Raw genomic sequence first — 21,194 nt, forward strand, 5'->3', positions numbered from 1 at the left:
ATGCCCACACACGAAGGCATATACATTCTCAATGGCGCTCGCACACACACACACACACATTCAAACACACGCTTTTCTTTCTACTTCCCCCCACAAAATGGGACAATGGGGAGATTTCATTAGCCTGTGTAAAACGCATGACAGTTTCACAGTCACTCAGTGCATCAATCCTTCCATCCCTCTCCCGCCCTGCTTCTTCCTCTGTCCCTCGTTTATCTCCATTGTAAGTTAATTACCCTGTAGAGGCCCTCGTTTCCGTGACTGTGTGCGTGGATGTGCGATGGTGTGTGTTCAGGCCTTTGTGTTTGTGTGTGTGTGTGTGTGTGTGCAGTATGACACAGTCCATGCTCATTCCGGTTTGGTTTTTATATTGTGGCATTATATTGGAGAATATTAAAAGTTCATGAATTTATGTATAGGCCTACATTTGGCAGGAATGCAGACTTATTTTCTGATTTCCATTTTCTACCTGAGGTTTTTTGGTGCTAAGCAATCATCACTGTGGCGTTCCTGCTCTGCACTTGCCAGAGATCACCTGTCAGTCAAACAGAGTGGGTGGGACTATGACACCTTGGGTTTTCTGTCGATGGGGTTTCAGTTGCTGTAGGTGCTGATCTTTTCTTTTCAGCCATATCACTGCCCATGCTAACTACCCAGCTCTTCCAAAACATTGTACTCCAGGCTGTCCTTGTTGCGTCCTGAAATGTAAAATGCATCATGTACCAGACACTGAGTGCTGTCATCAACTGGGAATAGGTTGAATCGGAACTGTGTTGTGTCTATTGGTGATATAGGGTAGAAAAGACATTTATTCACATGGAAATGTCATGGGGTATTGCTTGGCAAAGCCGTATGAAACACGGAATCACGTTGTTTCCTGTGTGTTTCTATCTACTATATGATTTTACCTAGCTGCCTGTCACCCTTTCTGTCTTCCTTTCTCTCCCTCATTTGCTCTCCGGTGTCTGTCATCCTCCCCCTCCCTCCCTCCGCCCCCCTCCGTAACTGTTGTTAAGGCCGCTGTGAGATTCTGAACGTGTTCCAAATGAAATTGCCGAAGCGGCAGCATAAGATATCTATCAAGGCTCAGCAGCGTCACAGGAGTAAGGAGAGCTTCTTATTAAATCACATTAGCTGCATCGATTTCTGCTTTGGCTCCGTCGACTTTTTGTCTCTTTCACCAAATGAGCTTTTAACTCCTGGCTGGCCGCAGCATTACTTAGTGTATTACTGTACGGACAGTAATGGCACTGTACTGTGGAGTAGGAAGAGGGTGGCAGGAAAAGCTTACCGCAGTACGCTCTCGATGCTTCATCTTGGTGTTTTGAATTGATTTTGTTGTTCTTAACATTTGATTTTTTTCTCTCTCTCTCTCTCTCTCTCAGCCTTTTTTCCCCTTACAGCTGCTGTGAGTCAAACTGCAATAGCTGGGTTTTCATTGTTTTAGTTGAATCAAAATTAAGTTCAAACAATAACCTGTTTATAGCTAAACTCACACACACACACACACACATACACACACACAAAAACAGAGGGGGCTTCCAGGGTTACTCAGGCATTACTCACTTATGATGGTGGACTGAATTATGGATGATGTAATGTTGATCTTAGTATGAAATGAAGTTCGGAGGATTCATGTGTACAGTGTATTTGCTGAGGAGGGTGGTGTGTGTGTGTATGTATACGTCTGTGTGCACTTACCATACTTACTTATATGTGTATCTTGCTCTCAATATCTTATCTCACCTGCCTCTGTCTGCACATGTGGCTCTGTACCTCCTCATGTGTGTATTTGCCCGGTGGTGGGTTCACAGTCGATCTGAGTAACAGATCAGTGTATGACAGATGTATAAGTCTTGTTGTATTGTCAGACTCATCACTGAGCAACCTGGCCGTGCTGTCCCCAGTGATGTAGAAATCAATGAGAGTGTAATCAATAGCTGCTCTGTATTAACAAGCTGACCAGCAGTCCTTGGCTGACCCTCTGAACCAATAAGAGGAAGGCGCGGCTTCGGTGTCACATGGAGATAATGTGCTTTTAAGCTGTGAGTGAAACTTGATGAGTTGAGAAGAACCAGGATCAAGAGAGCTTCATTTTGTCCTTAGAAATAGTTTTATTCAAGCATCGGCAATACAGATATTTATAGACCAGATTTCTCCTTCAGAGTCGTCTGTATTTGAACCTTAATATATGTTCCCATTTAACTTGATGACTTGCTGTAAACTTTGGTCAGTGTTTTCTTGAGGTGTGGGTCAATTTATTGAGTTGTGTGAATCCTCCAAGCTTGTCTCAACCTTGGCATCATCATCCCAAAGAGCAAGCCAGATGCCAGAATAAATGTTGCAAATGAATACAAAATCGTTAACTAACAAATGGAGTCAAACAATAAATAAATTGAGATATAAACATATTTCATATCATTATTTAGCCTTATAGCCAATGTGGTGGAGCCTGCATCAGGGTAACCTTGCTGGTAATGTTAAAGCAGGGCCAGCTAACATTAGATTGTGAGCTACTTTAGCCACTTTCGTTTGCTTCGTTAGTATTTTTAGCCATCAAAACTACTTGGTTAAGATTGGGAAAAAGTTCATCGTCATGGTTAAGGTTAGGAAAATGTCATGGTAAATGTTACAAAACTTGAACCAACATTCCTTAGCTAAAAACAAACTCGGCCCTCATCTGAAAGGGGACTCAAACCCTCGATAACAGAAACAGAGTTGATTGTGCCATCTACTACCCCACCTCGCTCCTCACAGGGTGTTTTTCACTCCCTTTACATTAAATCAAGAAAATGTGACATTTCACTGTATTTGTTGCAGATATGTGAAATGCTGGTGACTGGGCTGCAAAGAGACAGATGACTCTTCTGTCGTGGGATTTGATAAAGGGTAAATCAGTTGAAAAAAAAAATCTTGAAATTAATTAAAAACATTTTTTCCCCAATAAAACTGTAATTCTTAATTTTATGATCAGTCATAACTGAAATTTTACACGCACTTTTTCTGATTTTGTTTAGCATGTAAAAGGACCACATTAATTTAAAAATTAAAAAGTCATTACTGCATTTCTAATATTAATGACATCTGTGTTATCTTTTTTTTTTTTATTCCCCCATGGATATAAAAATAACATTTTAGAAAGCTGTAAAAAGTTGTAACCTTTTGGCGCGAGCTGTCGGCTTTCTGACTGCAGCCCATTGCTGTGAAGCTTCACAATGTATGAAAAGCAGTCCTAAGAGCAGCCAAATTAAAAGTCGACACAGTCTCCTGTCTTGTCTCAGCTCCTGGAGTGTTCTTGAATGGACATATTAATTTGAAATCCTTCAAAATATAAAAATTTATTGGGCGATTCTAGCGATTTGATGTGGCTTTTCTATGCTGTTTGGAGCTGAATGGAAGTGACTGAGCCTGAGAGGTTTTTGGCAAAACTGAACAAAAAATATCATTAATTATGGCACATGCAGATAAAACTGTCACAATTAATATTAAAAGGGTGGAAAAATAAAAGCAAGAACTGAAATCATTGTGGAATTGTCCATTAAGGCTTGTGTTTGTGTGTGTGTGTGCGTGTGTGTGTGTGTGTGTGCGCGTGTGTGCATGCTTTTGCATGTTGAGCCATGATGTTCACATGCAAATGAATTGCGACTAGGCAGACTTTCTGTGCACACGCATGAGTAGGTCTACATTTCGACAAGTATGTGTGTGTGTGTGTGTGTGTGTGAGAGAGAGAGAGAGAGAGAGGGAGAGGGAGAGAGAGAGAAGAGCAGAGTGCTGCCTGTTCACATGTGATTACATCGGTGTGCATTTACTGGCATTATGCCTTTGCATGTGTGACTACTGTATGTCTGGGCTGACATATGTGCGTGTGCCTTTATACACACACACACACACACACACACACACTCCATGTGCTTATTAGTGGCATAATGCAACATATCAAAGCTCCATACGCCCCAGTTCTCCCTCCATGCTGCTCCATATGAAGCTCCCCTTCTGCACTGACCTCCCTTCCCCCCTTTCTGATGATTCCTCCTTCTGCTGCTCCTTCACTCTTCTCCCCATCGTTTTGATCATCTTGTCTCCACTATACCACTCCTCACTTCCTCTTCTTCTCCTCTTCCTCCACCCTCCCCCCACCAATAACCCCCCTTCATTCCTTACCTGGACCCCAATCTGCACTCTCCTCCCCCCAACATCCTCCCTTCACCTGATTTCACCTGACTCGCCATCTGCCTCTCTCTCTCAGGACGGGGGGATTTGGGGGGAAGGGGATATGAGAGGTAACAGAGAAGAGGAGGGGGGTGGGCAGGAGAAAGAGGGGATGGGGGAGAAAGAAAATGTAGGTCTCAGCATACGTCTTCATTAATTATTCTGCCGTCTTGCTACATGCCAGGGGAGTGAACCAGAATAATTTTGCTGATGATTCGTTCTTAACAGGTTTTCATTTTCCTTCTCCGTTATACGGTCCGGCGTGGAATTATGTCATTATGTGGGATATCCACACATTCATTTGTATTGTGGTTATTGAAATACTTAGGAATTATGCTCTGGATGTTCTGCAGTATCACATGAATGAAGTGTAATGCAGAATTAAATTTTTAACTTGCCGATCACATACCGGTACAAACCATTGCCTTCAAAATACAGCCTTGTGATTTGATACAAAGTGGATACTGTAGGGAAAATCTCACTTGTGTGACACCAGTGTGGAAGCAAGTGTTGAAATGAAAATGACATAAAAATCTACATTTTGATGAGGGCAGCCAAAGAAAAAGAGAAGAGAATGTGTGTTACAAATATAGGCTGGATGTATTTAGTGACTGACGCATATAAAAGACCAGGCTATTGATTGAGGTTTTAGGGTATTTACTCTTTGGCCAGCCAGAACAGAGGGAGCTACTGTGCTGTTGAAAACTGCTTTAACACACATGTAACTTTCTCAAATTCACAAGGCCTAATGTTTAGTGAAAATGGCTTTCATTGTATTCAAATTGGGGCATATTTCAGCACCATGTAAAGAGAGTGGAGGTCTAATTATCATTAGCCATTTGTTTAAACTTAGAAAATAGAAAATAAAGAAATGCATTGAATTGCATGCTAATTTCTAGTAGGTAACCAAGGGGTGTCCAAACCAAGGAAAAGGCAAATATGACACAAAATAACGCCCAACCACGCAGGCTGATTTCAGACGTCAATAACATGTATGAATTCATTTGTCACCAGAAAAAACACCTACAGTCATACAAACATAATTTGTACAAGATGTTGGGAAAGCAGCGGGGAACATTTTTTTTTCATAACTTACTGTCGGAAATCATGGAGGAACAAACATATTCACCTACTGACAATCATATTCATTGACGGGCAATTTATGAACCCATCACAGGTCTATTTTCTTCTCATAGACAAGTATGCCTGAACATGTGCACATTGTGTGTATAAACCTGATTCCCAGGTATCGTAGCTGCCATACCTTGCCATACCTCATGGACTCCAGCACAAGCATAAAAGAGTAAAATAGAGTAAAATATAGGCTACAAAGTTTGTAATCTACAGTCTTTTTATTGCTCATCTTATTATTGTTATTTTTAAAGAGGTCAAAAACAATTTGAACAAAAAACACTAATCATAATAGCTTTGATTACTGTGCTGGTTGCTTTTGCTTTGTCAAGCATGTCATGTAAAGATTGCCTGTCATCAGGCTGATTTTTCAGCTCATGGGATCATGCAGCATCTCCTTGCTTTGCTTCATCTCCTCTCTGAACGCAGGGTGAGAGCCCCTCATCAGACACTAATTCTGCAACAGTTTCTGTTTGCAATTGTCATGCAGCCAAACAAAAATTCACACTATCAGACAGATTCAAACAGAAAGAAGAGGAATGGCTACCAGACCACTCCTGCGCCCTCTGACAGCTAAAATGGGAACACACACCTTCCTCTTTTCCTGTGTTCCTGCTGGGAGAAGAGCAATATTTTTTTGGAGTGCAAACCTCCATTTGTCTCTGCCTTAATTCCCCCTCTCACTTCCACTCCTGCTCTCTCTCTCCCTGGCTCCCACTCTCTCCATCTCCACCTCTTATTCTCTATGTCTTTCTCTGTGGAAGTTCATAAAGGTGATAAAGCCAGGTTTGAAGCCTGCCCTCTATTGCTGATGAAACTGATATACAGCTGACAGAAATGAGACGCCTGCAACACACACACACACACACAAATTCACACAATCTACTAGGTTGGACTGTTTTCATTTGTTGTCTGTCTGTGAGTGCTTGCTTGCACACACACACGCGGGCCTCAAGCTGCTTCCACATCTGTATATTCAGGTGCAGAGTAGCTACACACATGCATTCATGTGTGCATGTGTGTTGTGTTTATTGGTAATAAAGTCTAAATTCAGGCAGAAATGCTGCGGGTGTTATAGTTCTAAAGAGACTGAGAACTCCACTAACTAGGTCATCCTCACACAACACACTAACACACAGACATACACAGGCCCGCGCGCACACACACACACACACACACACACACACACACACACTCACACAGAAACACCATGCAGTGTACCTTTAATACTGCAGGATAAAGTAGATTTAGACTATCTCAGCTCTCTCCTTTGTACCGCTCTCTCTAGGTGCTAGTCTTCCTTTTTTTTTAAATGAGAGAGGCACTTGAATCAAGCCTCTACATCTCCTCCAAGCTTACCAGTGTTGAAAGAAACCATAGTTCATAGCAGCAGTGGCTTAAAATGGGGAAAACATGGCCAGATGCCCAGGAGGTTGCCAGTTGGAATCCATGCGCTGGCAGAGGAAATCTGCGCAAGGAAAGTGAATGAATGCCGCTCCCTCTTACCTCACCATTTTGGTGCCCTTGAGCAAGGCAGCTCAGAATTTTTTTTTTAAATTGATTTGATGGCTGTTTTACTGAATTATACATTTGCATTGCTTTTTGGAGAACACACACTCATTATGTACCACTGAGATTTGTTGTATTTTAAATCATAATGTACCATCAGCTAAACAGTAACAATCAGAGAGATTTTCTATTGCCGTAGGCTGCATGCTTAGTTGTTTTCCAGATAAAAATACTGCTCCCATTTTTCTCACCCAGAACCCAGTGGCACGCACTCACGCATGACTCCGTGACAAGTCGACGAAAACAAATGTGAACAGGGTGAAATGCTAAAAGGATACTTTTAATTATCAGGGCCATTTCTCACCCCTCATTTTTAATGTTGCTGACATTTTGTGAACTTTCAAGGGCGTTTTTTTTTTGTTTTTTTTTTGCCTTAGACCTGTTAATTTTTCACATTGGCACTGCAGTTTCTCATCAAATATACCATATCCATCAAGACATATTACTGTGGAAGCAAGATGTAAAGGCAAGCTCTCTTGGCTTCAGGCTGAAACACCTGAAGCTACACATCCATTGTTACCCAGCACTGCTGTGGATTGTTTTGTCAATTCCATTGTATTGATAAGCCATTGATCCTGGGAAGGGAAAGTCATCTTTGCCTTGACTTTCCCCTACAGGCAGGTCAGGGTCAGCTACAGATTAACACTGCTGGAGCTGTCAGGGATTCATCGTCTTGCTCAAGGACACTTCAGCAGCTCTTAGACTTTGCTGCCTTGAGAATTTTAATGCGGAATTGAACGCTTTGTGGCTGAAGCCCACTCTGCGTGCCGTCCTGTTTTAATACAAACATTAAACCCCACTTTTACAACATAGTTACACCACTGATGAGACACTTCAGCATTGGGGGAACTGTGTGTGTGTATGTGTTTTGTGTATAATCACATGCATTTGTGGAGTTTGATTGAGCAAGTGAGTTTCATATGTAACAAGGGAAAGTTCACTGGGTGATCTGGATGCATGAAACCTCAGTGGAATTTATATTCACATGGTGTTTAAAGCTGCAGGTTCACGCTGTACTGAGCAGAATGATGCTGATTTGCTGTCAGGACAGCAGGCTGGAAAGATGTAGTTTCAGTGCTGGTTGTGCTGCTAGGTGTTGCAGTTACCCCTGGTGACCACTAGAGGCTCTCTATTACTCACTTATACACCCCTGTGGCAGATGCAGCACAGTGCTGTTGAACTCACTGTAGTTCAACAGTAGGATTTCAGTTTAAAATCACAGTAGATTTTTTTCACAGCTGCCACTTGAACATGAAATATCTGTCTGTCTGTCTAGTTATCTATCTATTTGTGTGTGTATGAAACATAATGCTTGCATATGTACTCATGTTTATAGATGTATACAGAGACAGATGGTTAAATGATGGTTAAAAACAAGCTGATCCTTGCAGCATCCTTTCCGGAAAATTGGGGTGGGCAACTATCCAAAAAAAAAAAAAAAAAAAGCAAAGCACAATTTTTGGAGGTGTTAAAGATTAAAACTCCTTTTGATAAAAATCTAATCCTTCACACCTCACAAAGCTGTACCCATTTCGGGATAATCATTTGCGCTGATGTTGATATGCCAATATGAGCCTTGGCCAAAAAATAGAAACCTATTTTCAACTCTTTATAGCAAATGTCCTGACTCCTCTTAGCCTGAGCCACGAAGTCAGATTTAAAACTGTTCTTGTGGGATCTCTATCTGTAAAAGATGTGTAATCACTTTCAGTTTCAGTCAGTTTAAAATAGAAATCGAAACAGGCATCCATTTACTAATGATGGAGCATTCATTCCCAGTTATTTCTTATTAGTTTGGATGTGACATATTTTATCATGCTGACTCCTGGCTGGTAGTCAGTCAACACTTGAGGTTTAAATTCCCCCCTTAAGTGACTGAAAATAAATTGAAGCTCTGCTGTCAATTTTCCTTAAGTACTAAACTACGGCAGACGGACACTAGCTCTCACTGATCCTTCAGTGTTTGGAGTCAAATCATAGCCAGCTCCCTGGATCGTTTATCTTAATCCATGCCTTTGAAACTTGGCTCCTTCCTCACAGGTTTTAGGTTTTGTGACTGAGTGGAGATCAGAAGTGAATGGATATTGACCTTTAGCCTACCTGCCTTCCTCTCAGATGCCACTACCAACTCACCTGAATCACTCCTTTCATTTTTGCTTGTTGAGGTCTTTTGAGTGGGGCATTCATCGACGTTGTCATGGTTCCTCTCTAAAGAGAGTTTGGTTGTGCAGGCACTTGTGCACCGTTTGATTATTTCAAGTTAGATGCTGTGAGCCTGTGTACATGACTGCCTACAGGATCCATCACTCCTGTGTTTATTTAAACAGGATGAATTCAGTAGCATAGATTGGAGTGGCATTTGTGGTAGGCGGCACATTCTCATTCCCAGGGTGTCAAATATCTCAGCTTGGTCACACCCATCTGCATCTGATACAGACGCAAAAGGTATCCACTAAAAGCTAAAGGCACCCTTTGGCGTCAGTATGTGATGCAGGAGATGGTGATGTAGTATAGAGCAAGGAAGTCTGTAAAGCAGGTGGATGGTGGGCATGTAAGCCACAGGACCTTCACACATGAGACCTGATATTGATTCCTGTTTCCAGTAAGTCCTTTCATGTGTGACGAAGACCATGCCCAGTTACTGCTTTTTCTGCCTAAACCTAACCTTTCCTTGACCTTACCCAAGTGGTTTTGTCCCCTAGACCTCGCCACATGACACTGACACATGGTAACAGTGAGAAAACTTGATGCATCTGATCCTGTCGCTGAAGGATGCCTTTGGCAATGGTATCAAATGCAACAGAGGCGTGACCAAGCCGTGGTATTTGACAACCTGGGAATGAGAACGTGTTGTGGTAGGTGACACCAGTAGCCAGAATTGCCCCTATCCCATTTCTTCTTCAGCACATCACAGCATCAATACAGACTGCTGTGAAATGTACATCTACATTGTACAGGTGCAGCATCTACACTGAAAATGATTTTGCATACCATCACACCCACAGTTTGTTTTGTTTGTTCAATACCATGGAAAAGTTTGCATGTTTCACTTTGAATCTGATTTAGGCTCACAAAACCCAATAGCAAAATTGTCGTCTCACCCTGTTAGACATTTTGGCAGCAGGAGGATCAAAGCATGATGCATGATGGAGCTGTCTACTCTGTCTGCTGCAATTTACATTTTGTAGTGTTAAAATCCATAAAAGACATATAAAGAAAAAGTTGAATGGGGCTGTCAGCCCAGATTGCCATTTGCCCTGCATTTATGTTGCTATGCCTGATGTTCCAACCATGATAAACTGCTGGCTACCAGATGTCAAAATCTGTCTCCTTGTATTCATATAGCCTCATATTTTGGTGAGGTTTCCTGCAACTGTTTCAGATTATAGGATCCACCAGAAGTGCTGCCCCTACATGTCCTTTACTGCCCAAATATCCAGAATTGAAGGACTAAATGCTCCGGATTGTGATTAACATCTTTGTACATGCTTGGTGTGAAAGCACCCCCAATCTCTGTCTGGGATCCAGGCCTATGTGGAGATCCACCACAGGCCTAAGACCTGTTTTAGGTACTATAACAGCAGAAGTAATTGTATCTGCACTTTTGTAATCACACTCTGGAAAGTTTCTTTGCCAAGTAAACTGTATTTTATTCCTTTAACTGTTTGCTTTTGTCCTGGTTTGACTTTTTACATACTTTGATAAAGCGTTAAGCACTGTGCTTTTTGTTTTAATTCAGTTTGCTTTATTCTGCCAGTACGTATGGGGAGTGTGGGAGATCATTGATTTATGGACAAGTCACACCAGGAACCTTCAGTCCGTCATTTCCCCCCACTGCTCACCTCTGACTAAAAGCAGCCCTGTATGAGTTTTTGAATTCAAATCAATCAAGCTTTCATTTGATCCACCAACCAAGTGGCCAATCAGATGCTCGATCCTGAACAGCTCATTTTGTACAGTGGAATGGTTTTGACTTTAAAAATGTCAGCGTCTCCTCGGCGTGGTTCGGTCTCAGCAGAAGCCGGTAGATTTCAAGGAACACCCAAGATCTGAAGCTCCGCAGTGCTACTGCTAAGGCAGACGTGTTTCGAATGGCTAGATGTTGCCATATATTGAATGTCTGTGTATGCAGCTGCATCTGTAGGATGTGTGTTTGATGGTAGATTAAGCACGGTAACGGTCCGTACTTTTTATCAGTGGGTTTGAAGCTTGTTTACATGTGTGGTTTATGAGATAAAACGTAAAAAAAAAACCAAACAACCAAAAAAGAAAAAACAGATAAATTTGCATTTGATGTATGGCGGTAGGCTACATGTTTGAAGCTTGTGTGTGAGTGGATTGCAGGTGACTGTTTCTTGTGTGTGTGTGTGTGTGTGTGTGTTCTTGTGTGTGTTCCTGTGTGTGTGTGTGATTCTAGGCGCTGCTGCGTTTGTTGCGCTGCTCTCTGCCGCTGTGCTCAGAATGCTGATGTGTCACGCTGCAGCAATGCCCCACTTATCCAACTAACCTCTCTTCCCTCCCGCCTCCCCTTCCTTCCTTCTTTCCTTCCCTCCTTCCTTCCTTCCTTCCTTCCTTCTTCCCTCCCTTTGCTCCCTTGCTTTCTTTTCATCCCTCTCTGCCTTCCTATTTCCTCATATCTTTGCCTCTTTGGCATTCACCCTCTCTCTTCTCCAACTCTTTCATCCTCCCTCTCTCCTTCTTTCCTATTCCTGCATCCTTTCTTCTTCATCGCACCATCATCCCTCCCTTCCTCTACTCCTCTTTTCTTCCCTTTCCCTCTCTATCCTGTTCCTTCTCCTACCTGATCTCTCTCTCTCTGTTTTTTTGTCTTTTTTGTCTTTTCTTCCTCCTCTTGCTTCTTTTCCCATTGTTTTCATGTAGAATTTGTGTGTGTGTGTGTGTGTGTGAATGTGTATATGAGTTCTGCTGAGTGTCACTGTCTGTTTACAGATGTTGACAATGCAGCAAAAAAACAAACAAACAAACAAACAAAACAAAACACGAGCCCTTGACCAACCGCCTCCCTTCCTCTCTCTCTCTCTCTCTCTCTCTCTCTCTCTCTCTCTCTCTCTCTCACAAACACACACAACACCCCTCTTCCCCTGTGTTCTCATCAACCAATCACATCGACCCCATCCGCTCGCATCAGCTTGGAGAGGAGCCTACCGCCTGTGACAGCCGCAGCCCGCGGCAACCCACATATGTCCATGCCAGAAAGCGGAGGCTAGCGCTGCAAAGCTGTCTCTGTGTTGGCAGCATCTGTCCCTCTGCCGGGCAGAGCCAGGACCTCGATAATGAAATCTGACCGTGATATCTCATGATGTAAATATGGAAAATAATGCACTAATGAAGATCTCACCGCACAATGGCTGGGATTTGTGGTGAAATATTGTCAGCGAACATCTGCCTCCGGGTGCATCACGCGGCGCCGTCAGAGCGCGATAGTGAATTTATTAGATTGGATGAGCTCTGATCAGCTAGAAGATATTCCGTGTGATATCCTCAGCATTGCAGAGAGCCAGTTGATGTGACTGGTGGGGATATAAAAGGATCAACCACGAGATGAAAAAGACTTTGCTCCAACACAATCCATGCATGAGGCATGCAGCTAAGATCTGAGACTGTTTTATCAGGCATTTTACACAAGCTTGCTGGAATTTGGCGTTTCACACATGCATTTCCTTGATCACTGGTTCTCAGCCATGTTCCAGCATGCAGGCTCGAGAGGCTGCAGGTTCTCATTCCAATCAATCACTGTTTCACCATACAGCAGCTGGTTGCAGCCAGGTGAATAGACAGACCTAGCCTTTTAAAAAGTATGCAGCCTGTATAAAATCAAAGAGAGCAGTAGTATAGAACAATAATTAAAACATTAAAGACAAAGCAGTGAAATCAGCTGCTGTTATGATTGGCCAGAATGGAAATGTGCATACTGAGAACTGCTCTCACTGACACACACACACACACACACACACACACACACACACAAATGCCTCCTACACATTTGCATGTCTTATGAGCACAGTGTGCAGCGGCCTCGGAGCAGTTTGGTTCCAGTGCCTTGCCCGAGGGCTTCAAACATGCAACTCCAACCATTCAATCTATATGAAGCTTCCCTCCTACAGAGAAAAAAGAAGAGACTGACAAGAACTTCACAATAAAATCCAATAAAATCATGAGACATGGCCTGACATGACTTGTGGTACAATACACTGCAATAAATAGACCTTAAAATATAACCTAGTACATAACACCAGGGGGAACTAATAAAATATACAGCAGGTGACCATCTCACTCAAAGCTATTCAACTGAAAGTCCCCATTCCAGTTTATTAAAATAGAATCAGCATAGTACACTTACTTAACACAGTGCACTAAATTGTGGGTGTCATGAAAATGAAGGGCATTAACATTACATATCAATACAAGGGTCTAGAGAATCAATACAGCATTATGAAAAATAATACAGCGTTTTTGCACAGCTATAGATAAGTGCTAGTCCCATTAGTTAGTATACACAACATGGCAGTTAATAGACAGTGGATGTGATAAATGATGAGATACTGTCATTTTTCCTTGTGCTCTTGTAATCCTCACACACCCCGTCTTGTTGATTTGTTTTGCTCAAAATCTTACAACCTCTTGAGACAGATATTAAGGTGTTTGGAAAATATTTGATTGCAGCATAATGCATAATACATAAAGTAGAATAATAGAGCACACGATAAATAAAGACTAACAGGCTAATGGAAGTGCTCATCCACGTCCACCAGTGTAAATTTTGGGATCCGAACAGCCGCTTGCTTGATAGCTGGGGACTCAAGCAGTGCGGCTCAGCCTCATTGACTCCGTTCATCCACATAAATTTAGATTCCAACATCATGTTGTCCTAAAAGAAGCTTGATTGCACCCCATTTGGATCTTGTGACCCATCATTTTAGTAAAACGAGCCCAAATTGATTTCCTGGATGCAGCTGTTCTGATTGCCCAATCAATAAAAGATGCGGCAGATTAACAAGGACATTGTGCAAATCATTCTCGAATCGATTCTCAAATCATCAACAAAAGATTAAGGAGGCTACTTTCATATCACTGGAGAGGAAATTGGTGTGAAGTCTGGGCAGTTTTTTTTTTGTTTTTTTTTTCCTCAGCAAGCTCATATGAGATTCACATGCACGCACTTAGACACAGATGCTCTTTTGTCAAATTGCTTTTTGGATTATCTGTGAAGCGCCCAACAAGATGTGTGTGTGTGTGTGTGTGTGTGTGTGTGCGCAAGATACTTATCACAAAACAAAAGGAAATTGTGTTTTATTTCAGGCGTCGCCACGGCAACATTTCACTTCCCGTTGTGAGAGAGTTGCCTGTTTGCCGCAAGGCTGCATTATGGGGATCATAGTCTTCTAGATAAGTGTGTTAGATATGCCTGTGTGTGTGTCTGTGTGTGTGCTTGAACATGAGCTGATTGTAGGAACATCCCAAGCTGAAAAGCATGGGGAGTATACATTCTATACACACACACACACACACACACAGATTCTGCCTCCTCTAACATGCATTGTTTCCTGGTGGCAAAAACAGCATGACGGTGCTCAGTATCGACCGGGGCGAAATGTGTAATCCACTGTTGTGTTTTTAGATGGCATGTGTGTGTGTGTGTGTGTGTGTGTACATGCGTGCATGTGTGCCATCGATGCCTCCAGAGTGAGTGTGCTGTGCAAAGTAATTATTCAGACAATAAAGCCGGGCTCTTTTGTCTGTTGCACTCAACAGAAGATCTGATGTGTGTCTTTGTGCTTGCCTGCACGTGGCTGTGTGTTTGTGTGTGTGTGTGTGTGTGTGTGTGCATGCAGGTGAGTGTGTGCATGTGTTTGCCATTTTTAGATTTAAACTGTAGCTCATCCTCACAAATCTGTTGCAGTTGTTAAAGACGGGGGAATGATTTCTCGAAAATCCTACATAACAGTCACACTGTGGACTAAAAGCCAATTTGTGTGTGTGTGTGTGTGTGTGTGTGTGTGGGTGAGGGAGAGTTGTTTGCATGTGTACTTTCTATTAACCAAGCTGATAAAAATGCCTCTATTATATTGATATCTGATATATCCACAATTTTGGATTTCACCAAGCTTTTTTTTTTTTTTTTTTTTTTTTGTTAAACTAATATCTGGGCTGATGCTGCATTCACGTCATATCACATTTACTGTAAATAAGAGATGTCAACTGGGGAAAAAAAATGTTCATGTTAACCTGCTAGTAATTACCAGCAAAATATGTGGGAATTATTTGCAAGCTCTGATATCGCCCACTTGCTATCAGGAGCTGTGGAAATGTGTCAACACAAGAGGTAAACAGGGACTCCACCAATATCAGTAATCCAAGGTAATTAAAAAAAATCATATTCACAGCAACACAATCACACCTAGGCTACTTGTCAAGACCAAGCATGCAGTATCTACTGCAGTTTGTTAATGGTTGTTTTAAAACTCCTCAGTAAGTCCAGAGATTGCATTGTGCAAGTTAAAGTGGTAGCAGAATGTCATCCCATTTTTTTTTCCCCGATATGACTTGAATTGAGGCTTGAGGCTTTAATGTATTTGTGAAAAAGAGGTGTAGCTGTGTTCCTCGATAATGGACTGTCTCTCTGTCCTTGTCCTGGTTCCTGGAGACTCGTGACAAAAAGAGAGAGAGAAAGAGGGAGAGAGTGGGAGAGAGAGAAAGACTTGAAGTGGGGAAGGTGTTGGTGAGACGGGGAGAAAGAGGGGAAATAAATCGGAAGGTTTCTGGCACAAATCCCATTTGTTGCTATTGGGAGATTACTGTTATTCTGGAGGGGTTTCATTCTGCAGCCGGGAAGGAGCAGGAGGAGAGGGGAAGAGGAGGAAAATGAGTTGATAAAAAGGGAATGACAGAAAGCACGAGAGGGAAGGAAAGACAAGGAAGGGGGAGAGTAGGAGACAACTGGAATGAACTGCCTACAGGCAACCTGACCTTGGTTATGAGACACACACGCACACAGTTAATCTGCAGCACATGTGCACTGACACACACAAAGAAATACATCACACACTAAAGTCATGCTACAGGGCTTTGTCTCTGTGTATAATTTATCTTTCAGTATTCCGCTCTCTCGTTCGTTTTTTTGTCTCCTAATCACCTCCCTCACCTCAGTCCCATCTATCTCTCTCTCTCTGATGATCAAAACCTGCTTCTCCTTCCTGCTAGGGAACAATCTAGAGGGGCATCAGGAGTCAATAACACTAACCTTCATCTCCTCCATCCATCATGACAGCCTCTTCTTCCTCGTCCTCTCTCCTCCCACAGCCTCAGGCTCCCCCTGCCTTAGTCCAATTAGCCTGTTGCAGCTAACGAAAGGGTGTGCATGTGAGTGTGTGTGTGTGTAACAAGCATGAAATAAGATTTGACCATCCAGCCGATCAGCTCAGTCAAGTCTTGGCTCCCTTCAACCAGAAAGAAAGAGACAGAGATGTGCAAACTTCTGACATGGATGGGTGGATGGATGAGTGGGTGGATGGGCTTGGTTGGAGTGATTGTCTCTGTATTGCATGATGAGTGGGTTCAACACAGTGAGGGACAATCATAGAGGAAACAAGAAAATGTCACATCAGGTCTGTAAAACACTGCAAATCTATAGGAGCTTTAATGCTGCGCACATTCTCAACCTTTTTGTCTCACGGCCTCTTAAAACTTCCTCAGCTGCTGCTCCCATCGGTGGGTTTGTCATTGCTGTGCTGCCATGCTTTGTTCAAACCAGCAGAACTACATTTGAAATTCTAGTGGAGATCCCAAGGTTTCCTAAGATACCCAGCATGCCCTGGTGAACTCCAGGGAAATGTGTATAAAATAATGCACAAGACATATAGATGTTTTCTATTTTGTGTATTGCGGCAGCCATAAAACAATGGCAGATTGAATGTAAGTGTGATGCAGCTTCAGTGGAATGTTGCAGCTAGAGATACAGAATATGTGACACTGTCAAACAACATGTTTTTGTTTGTTTGTTTGTTTGTTTTTCTAACTTTGAAGCTACTCAAGTGGACATTGTAGAGGAACGTCAGAGTTCAAGGTCTGGGCATGCAGAGAAAATGGATGCTGAAAATCTTTAAAAATTTGAAAAACCTTCAATATTTCAGAAGGAAAAAAGTAAAGAAAAAATGGTTTTAAACTACAGAGAGGGAGAGAAAGAGGGGGGGAGAGAGAGAGAATTTAGACATAATAAATTTTACTGGCTTTTTTAAAGGTTAGCCTAAGTGAGGATTTGTTAGACACAAGTGACAAAAACAATGGAATAAGCCTTTAATTTAGGTTATTTTCGTCACTGAGAATGTGTATTTTGAAAAACACTGTCCAAAGTGGATTGCACCATCATCCTTTTGCCATGTGGACAGTGAAATGGTACAATTTGATCATTTCTATCATCATCTGACTTTGTTTTATGCAAAGTTTTGGACCTTTTTTTTTAACCATGTTTTTGTTCTCGCATTTGTAAGTCAGTGATGTCAACAAGTCATCTATAAAGTTAAAAAATACCCATATTCATATAGACATGGTCTAAGATGAACATGTACATTTGCAGCTAAATCCTAATACCTGCAGATACCCTGTATGCGTACTGTCCCTACTGCAACAGCTGACTTGATCAGTTCTTGACTGAACGTTAGAACGAGGGAGGTGCAGCTACAACAATAAAATTCAAATTTTTCATTTTTCTGTTCCTTAAGAATGCAGCAATAGTCCAGCATTAGTGCAGCAAGTATATACTGTTTCTTCGAAAATGGATTGGGCTGTAGTCAGAGTGTGGTGCTGTTCAGGGGAGTGATGAGAGAGGTTAGTGAGGCATGGATAGATGGATGGATGGATGGATGGAGGGGAAGTCACAGCGGTGCAATACATTGTATAAGATCTGCCATTACTGTTGTGTAGTGCTTGTAACCTACATGCACTGTGAGCGTGCTCTGTGTTGGCCCAGAGTCAAAGGGGAAGTTTAGTGTACAGGCATCACACACACACACACACACACACACACACACACAAACAGAAACATGCAGATTGCTGCAGGGGGTTTAGCCATTTCCCAGTTGCAGTGATGAAGTGATGGGAGTGAGGGATGGAGGGATGGATTGAGAGAAAGAGATAATAGACAGGGGCAATGAAGTCAGTATGAAGAAGTGATGCTCCACTGCAGTCCATATGACTCCAACACTGTTCAAGTGGACTTAATCTTTTCATAACACTACAGCAGAACATCAGCATCCAAATTCTGTTTTCTTTTCCCACCTAAAACTAAATGAAAGAGAAAGCTTTGCCGTGCTCTCAGATCCACAATGCCAAGCTGACGTACGCCTCAGCAGAGGATAAAATGCACAGGATGCTACAGTCATCACAGCAATAAAAAAAAGAAGGCTTGGATTCATTTCAGAGCACTTTATGTCCATTTCAAAGACAAACTGTGTTTGACCTGATGTTGATGACTGAACATAGTCCACACCGACTATGCTGATGCCAAACATTTGCAAAACATGTAAGTTATAAATCCTTTTGAAGTTTATCCTTTGCAGAGCACAAATAAACTCTGACACAGCATTTAGATCATGGGAAACTAAAACTTCCTTCAAACCCAGGATAGAAAAAAAAAAAAAAAAGTTACATTACAGTCAAATCAGTTTAAAGGGTTTCCATAGATTATAGAATAACTAGGCTATATAATCAAACAAGCTGTTTCATAACCATCAAAGTGGAGCCAGAAGACTGTGGCTGGCTGAAATCTGATTGATAATAATGGTGTTCACCCACACACCAATACATCAGTCTCATCCTGGTTTAAACACATGCACTATAGATGCATACACTAATCCAGGCAGTAAGTACATGCAAACACAGCATGCACACATGTGCACACACAGAACAGCCACTGTCAGTCTCGGAGTCATAAATACTGCTAATCAATCAATTGATCAAGCCTTTAGCCTCATCAATAACACCCAGCTAATGTGTGTGTGTGTGTGTGTGTAGCTGAAAAACATGCCTAGTTAATGAATGGCTCATAATTGCAGTCAGTAGTCAGTGCGCGGCCCAGTTCCAATTATCTGACACACTTTACTGTCCTTCCTTGTCTCTGTTTTGTCTGATTTTCAGTCTGTTTGCTCTCTGCCTTTGTGTGTTTGTTACTATTTTAACTCCCTGTGCTGGGATTCATTTCCATTTTACTATATTAGGTGTGAGTGTGTTTGTGTAGTCTGTGTTTATTCCTGTTTCACACTGGTGACTGTGGAAGTGCACATCAGCCTAGCTCAGATTTTCTCTTAAAGCTTTATGTTACTTCATCATAGGAACAAACTTGTGATTGAACAGAATCTAGTATAGCAATAAACCTCTAATAATAAAAATTGTCATGATAAAACTTGAAAAAAATAAATACAAAAATAAAAATACAAGGAAAAAGTTAAGATGAACTAAAAATGAAGCAATAATGAAATAGTGACCTAAAAAGAGTCTGAATCTGAGCAGGAATGTGTTCAGGTTTGCTGAGCGTGATCCTCATATCCCATGTAAGTGAAAGAAGGCAAAGTTGATTTTTAGCAGCAAGCCAGGACTTCCCAACCTCCAACCTTCAAACCCCCCCCCAAATGTCAAGTCTGTATCTGTTATTGCGGTGTGTTTATTCGGGGAGAACGAGGCTCTCCGCTGCCCTCTCCTATGACCTCTGCCGGAAACTCAAACATTCAGACGTGAGGCGGCAAAAAACAGCAGAGGAGAAGAAACGAAAGCGAGGACGCAGACAGAATTAGTAACTTTCCCGTTTACCGTAGTCAGTGTTCCCTCCTTCCATCTCCTTGACCTTGAGATGCTTTTTTTTTTTTTTTTCAGACATATTTACAGTGGAAGAAAAAAAACATAAGTGAATCAAAAAGGCAAGGGAGAGAGTGAAAGGGAGAGAGGGAGGAGGAGAAGGAGGAGGAGAAGAAGGAGGAGGAACTCATTAGCAAAAGAGTTTTAGTGGAATGATGAGAAGAAGCTGGAGGGAAGGACAGGATGAGATAAGACGGGATTTAACGAGAGAGAGAAAGAGGCAGAGAAAGAGGGAGGGAAGGAAGGATTTTGGAGGGAAAACTGTCAGTTTACACATACTTCAGCACGGAGAGACAGGAAAAACACAACCTTCTTAATCGCAGAGTATCAGCATTCAGCGTCTCCAGTAGATAGCGGAGAAAACTGTGTGTGCCGCTCTCACAGTATCACAGTTTAAAGCATTTAAACGGCTCCGAGGTGAGATATCTACCCTTGAAAATGGTGACTCCTAGAAAACGTCTGATAACACAAAAGTAAGTAAATTACAGCATAAGTCTAAAGAATGCATCCTCAGATCTCCGGGAAGATCAGCGGTCGAAAAGCACTGCCAGTCGAGCATGAATTTTAAATCTCAGTGCACTTACACCGGGGAGTTTTGCTGTAGTATCTTAATTCTAACACAAGGCAAAAAAAAAAAAAAAAATCCACATCTTAACAGGTCATCTAGTCTCATATTCAGGGTTAAACTCCTGTTTTTCTTCAAAAGAATGGGAGAAAATCTGCCCATGGGATGAGATAATCCCAGCTGTTTCTGATGCTAATCATCACTCTGCCTTGTTTCAACATGTTTATACTTGTTCCCAGTGAAGCTGCACTGGAAACCAGTGGGATTATCTTATCCAACTGCTTTCACTTGATTCCAAATGTTGATAAATCAAGATTTTAAAGGGATGGCTCACCCATTTTGGAAAATGTTGTATTATTTAACTTATTCCCCCTAGCTGTTATGTAGCACAGTAGTGGTGCTGTCTTCCTCTCAGTGTTACTGAGTGCTGGATACTGGCTGGATGCTCCAAATGCTAACTGTTAGCCACCTGCCATTGAATTAGACTTCCCCCCGGCTAATACCCTCCTTAATCCACTGAAAGACGGCTTCACATCTCTTTACAAGTGTTGCTTTCAAAAGAGAATGGTTTTACTTGTGTTACTAAACGAAATTTTGCTGTTGTCAACATCTGTAAAAATCCAGTAACTTCTGCACTTCTGTATCAGTCCACACCAGAGGAGCGGTAACAATGAGAGGAAGATAGCACCACTACTGTCCTACACATTTCTTTTCTTTTTTTTTTTTTTTTTATCCTTTATTTAGCCAGGAAGGTCCCATTTAGATACAACATCTCTTCCAGGGAGTGCTGAGTGAAATCTATCAATTTTTTTTTTTTTTTTTTTTTTTTTTTCAAAATGGATGAACTATTAAT

At 41.9% G+C, this 21,194-nt stretch overlaps 1 protein-coding gene across 2 annotated transcripts in view; it reads left to right on the forward strand.

Annotated features, from left to right (window-relative positions):
- The window catches only part of grin2aa (glutamate receptor, ionotropic, N-methyl D-aspartate 2A, a), a 174,680-nt gene that overhangs the window by 48,845 nt on the left and 104,641 nt on the right, over positions 1-21,194 (forward strand). The gene's annotated exons all lie outside the window — the stretch shown is intronic.

This window comes from Myripristis murdjan, chromosome 8, assembly GCF_902150065.1.
Source record: "Myripristis murdjan chromosome 8, fMyrMur1.1, whole genome shotgun sequence".
Taxonomy (NCBI): domain Eukaryota; kingdom Metazoa; phylum Chordata; class Actinopteri; order Holocentriformes; family Holocentridae; genus Myripristis; species Myripristis murdjan.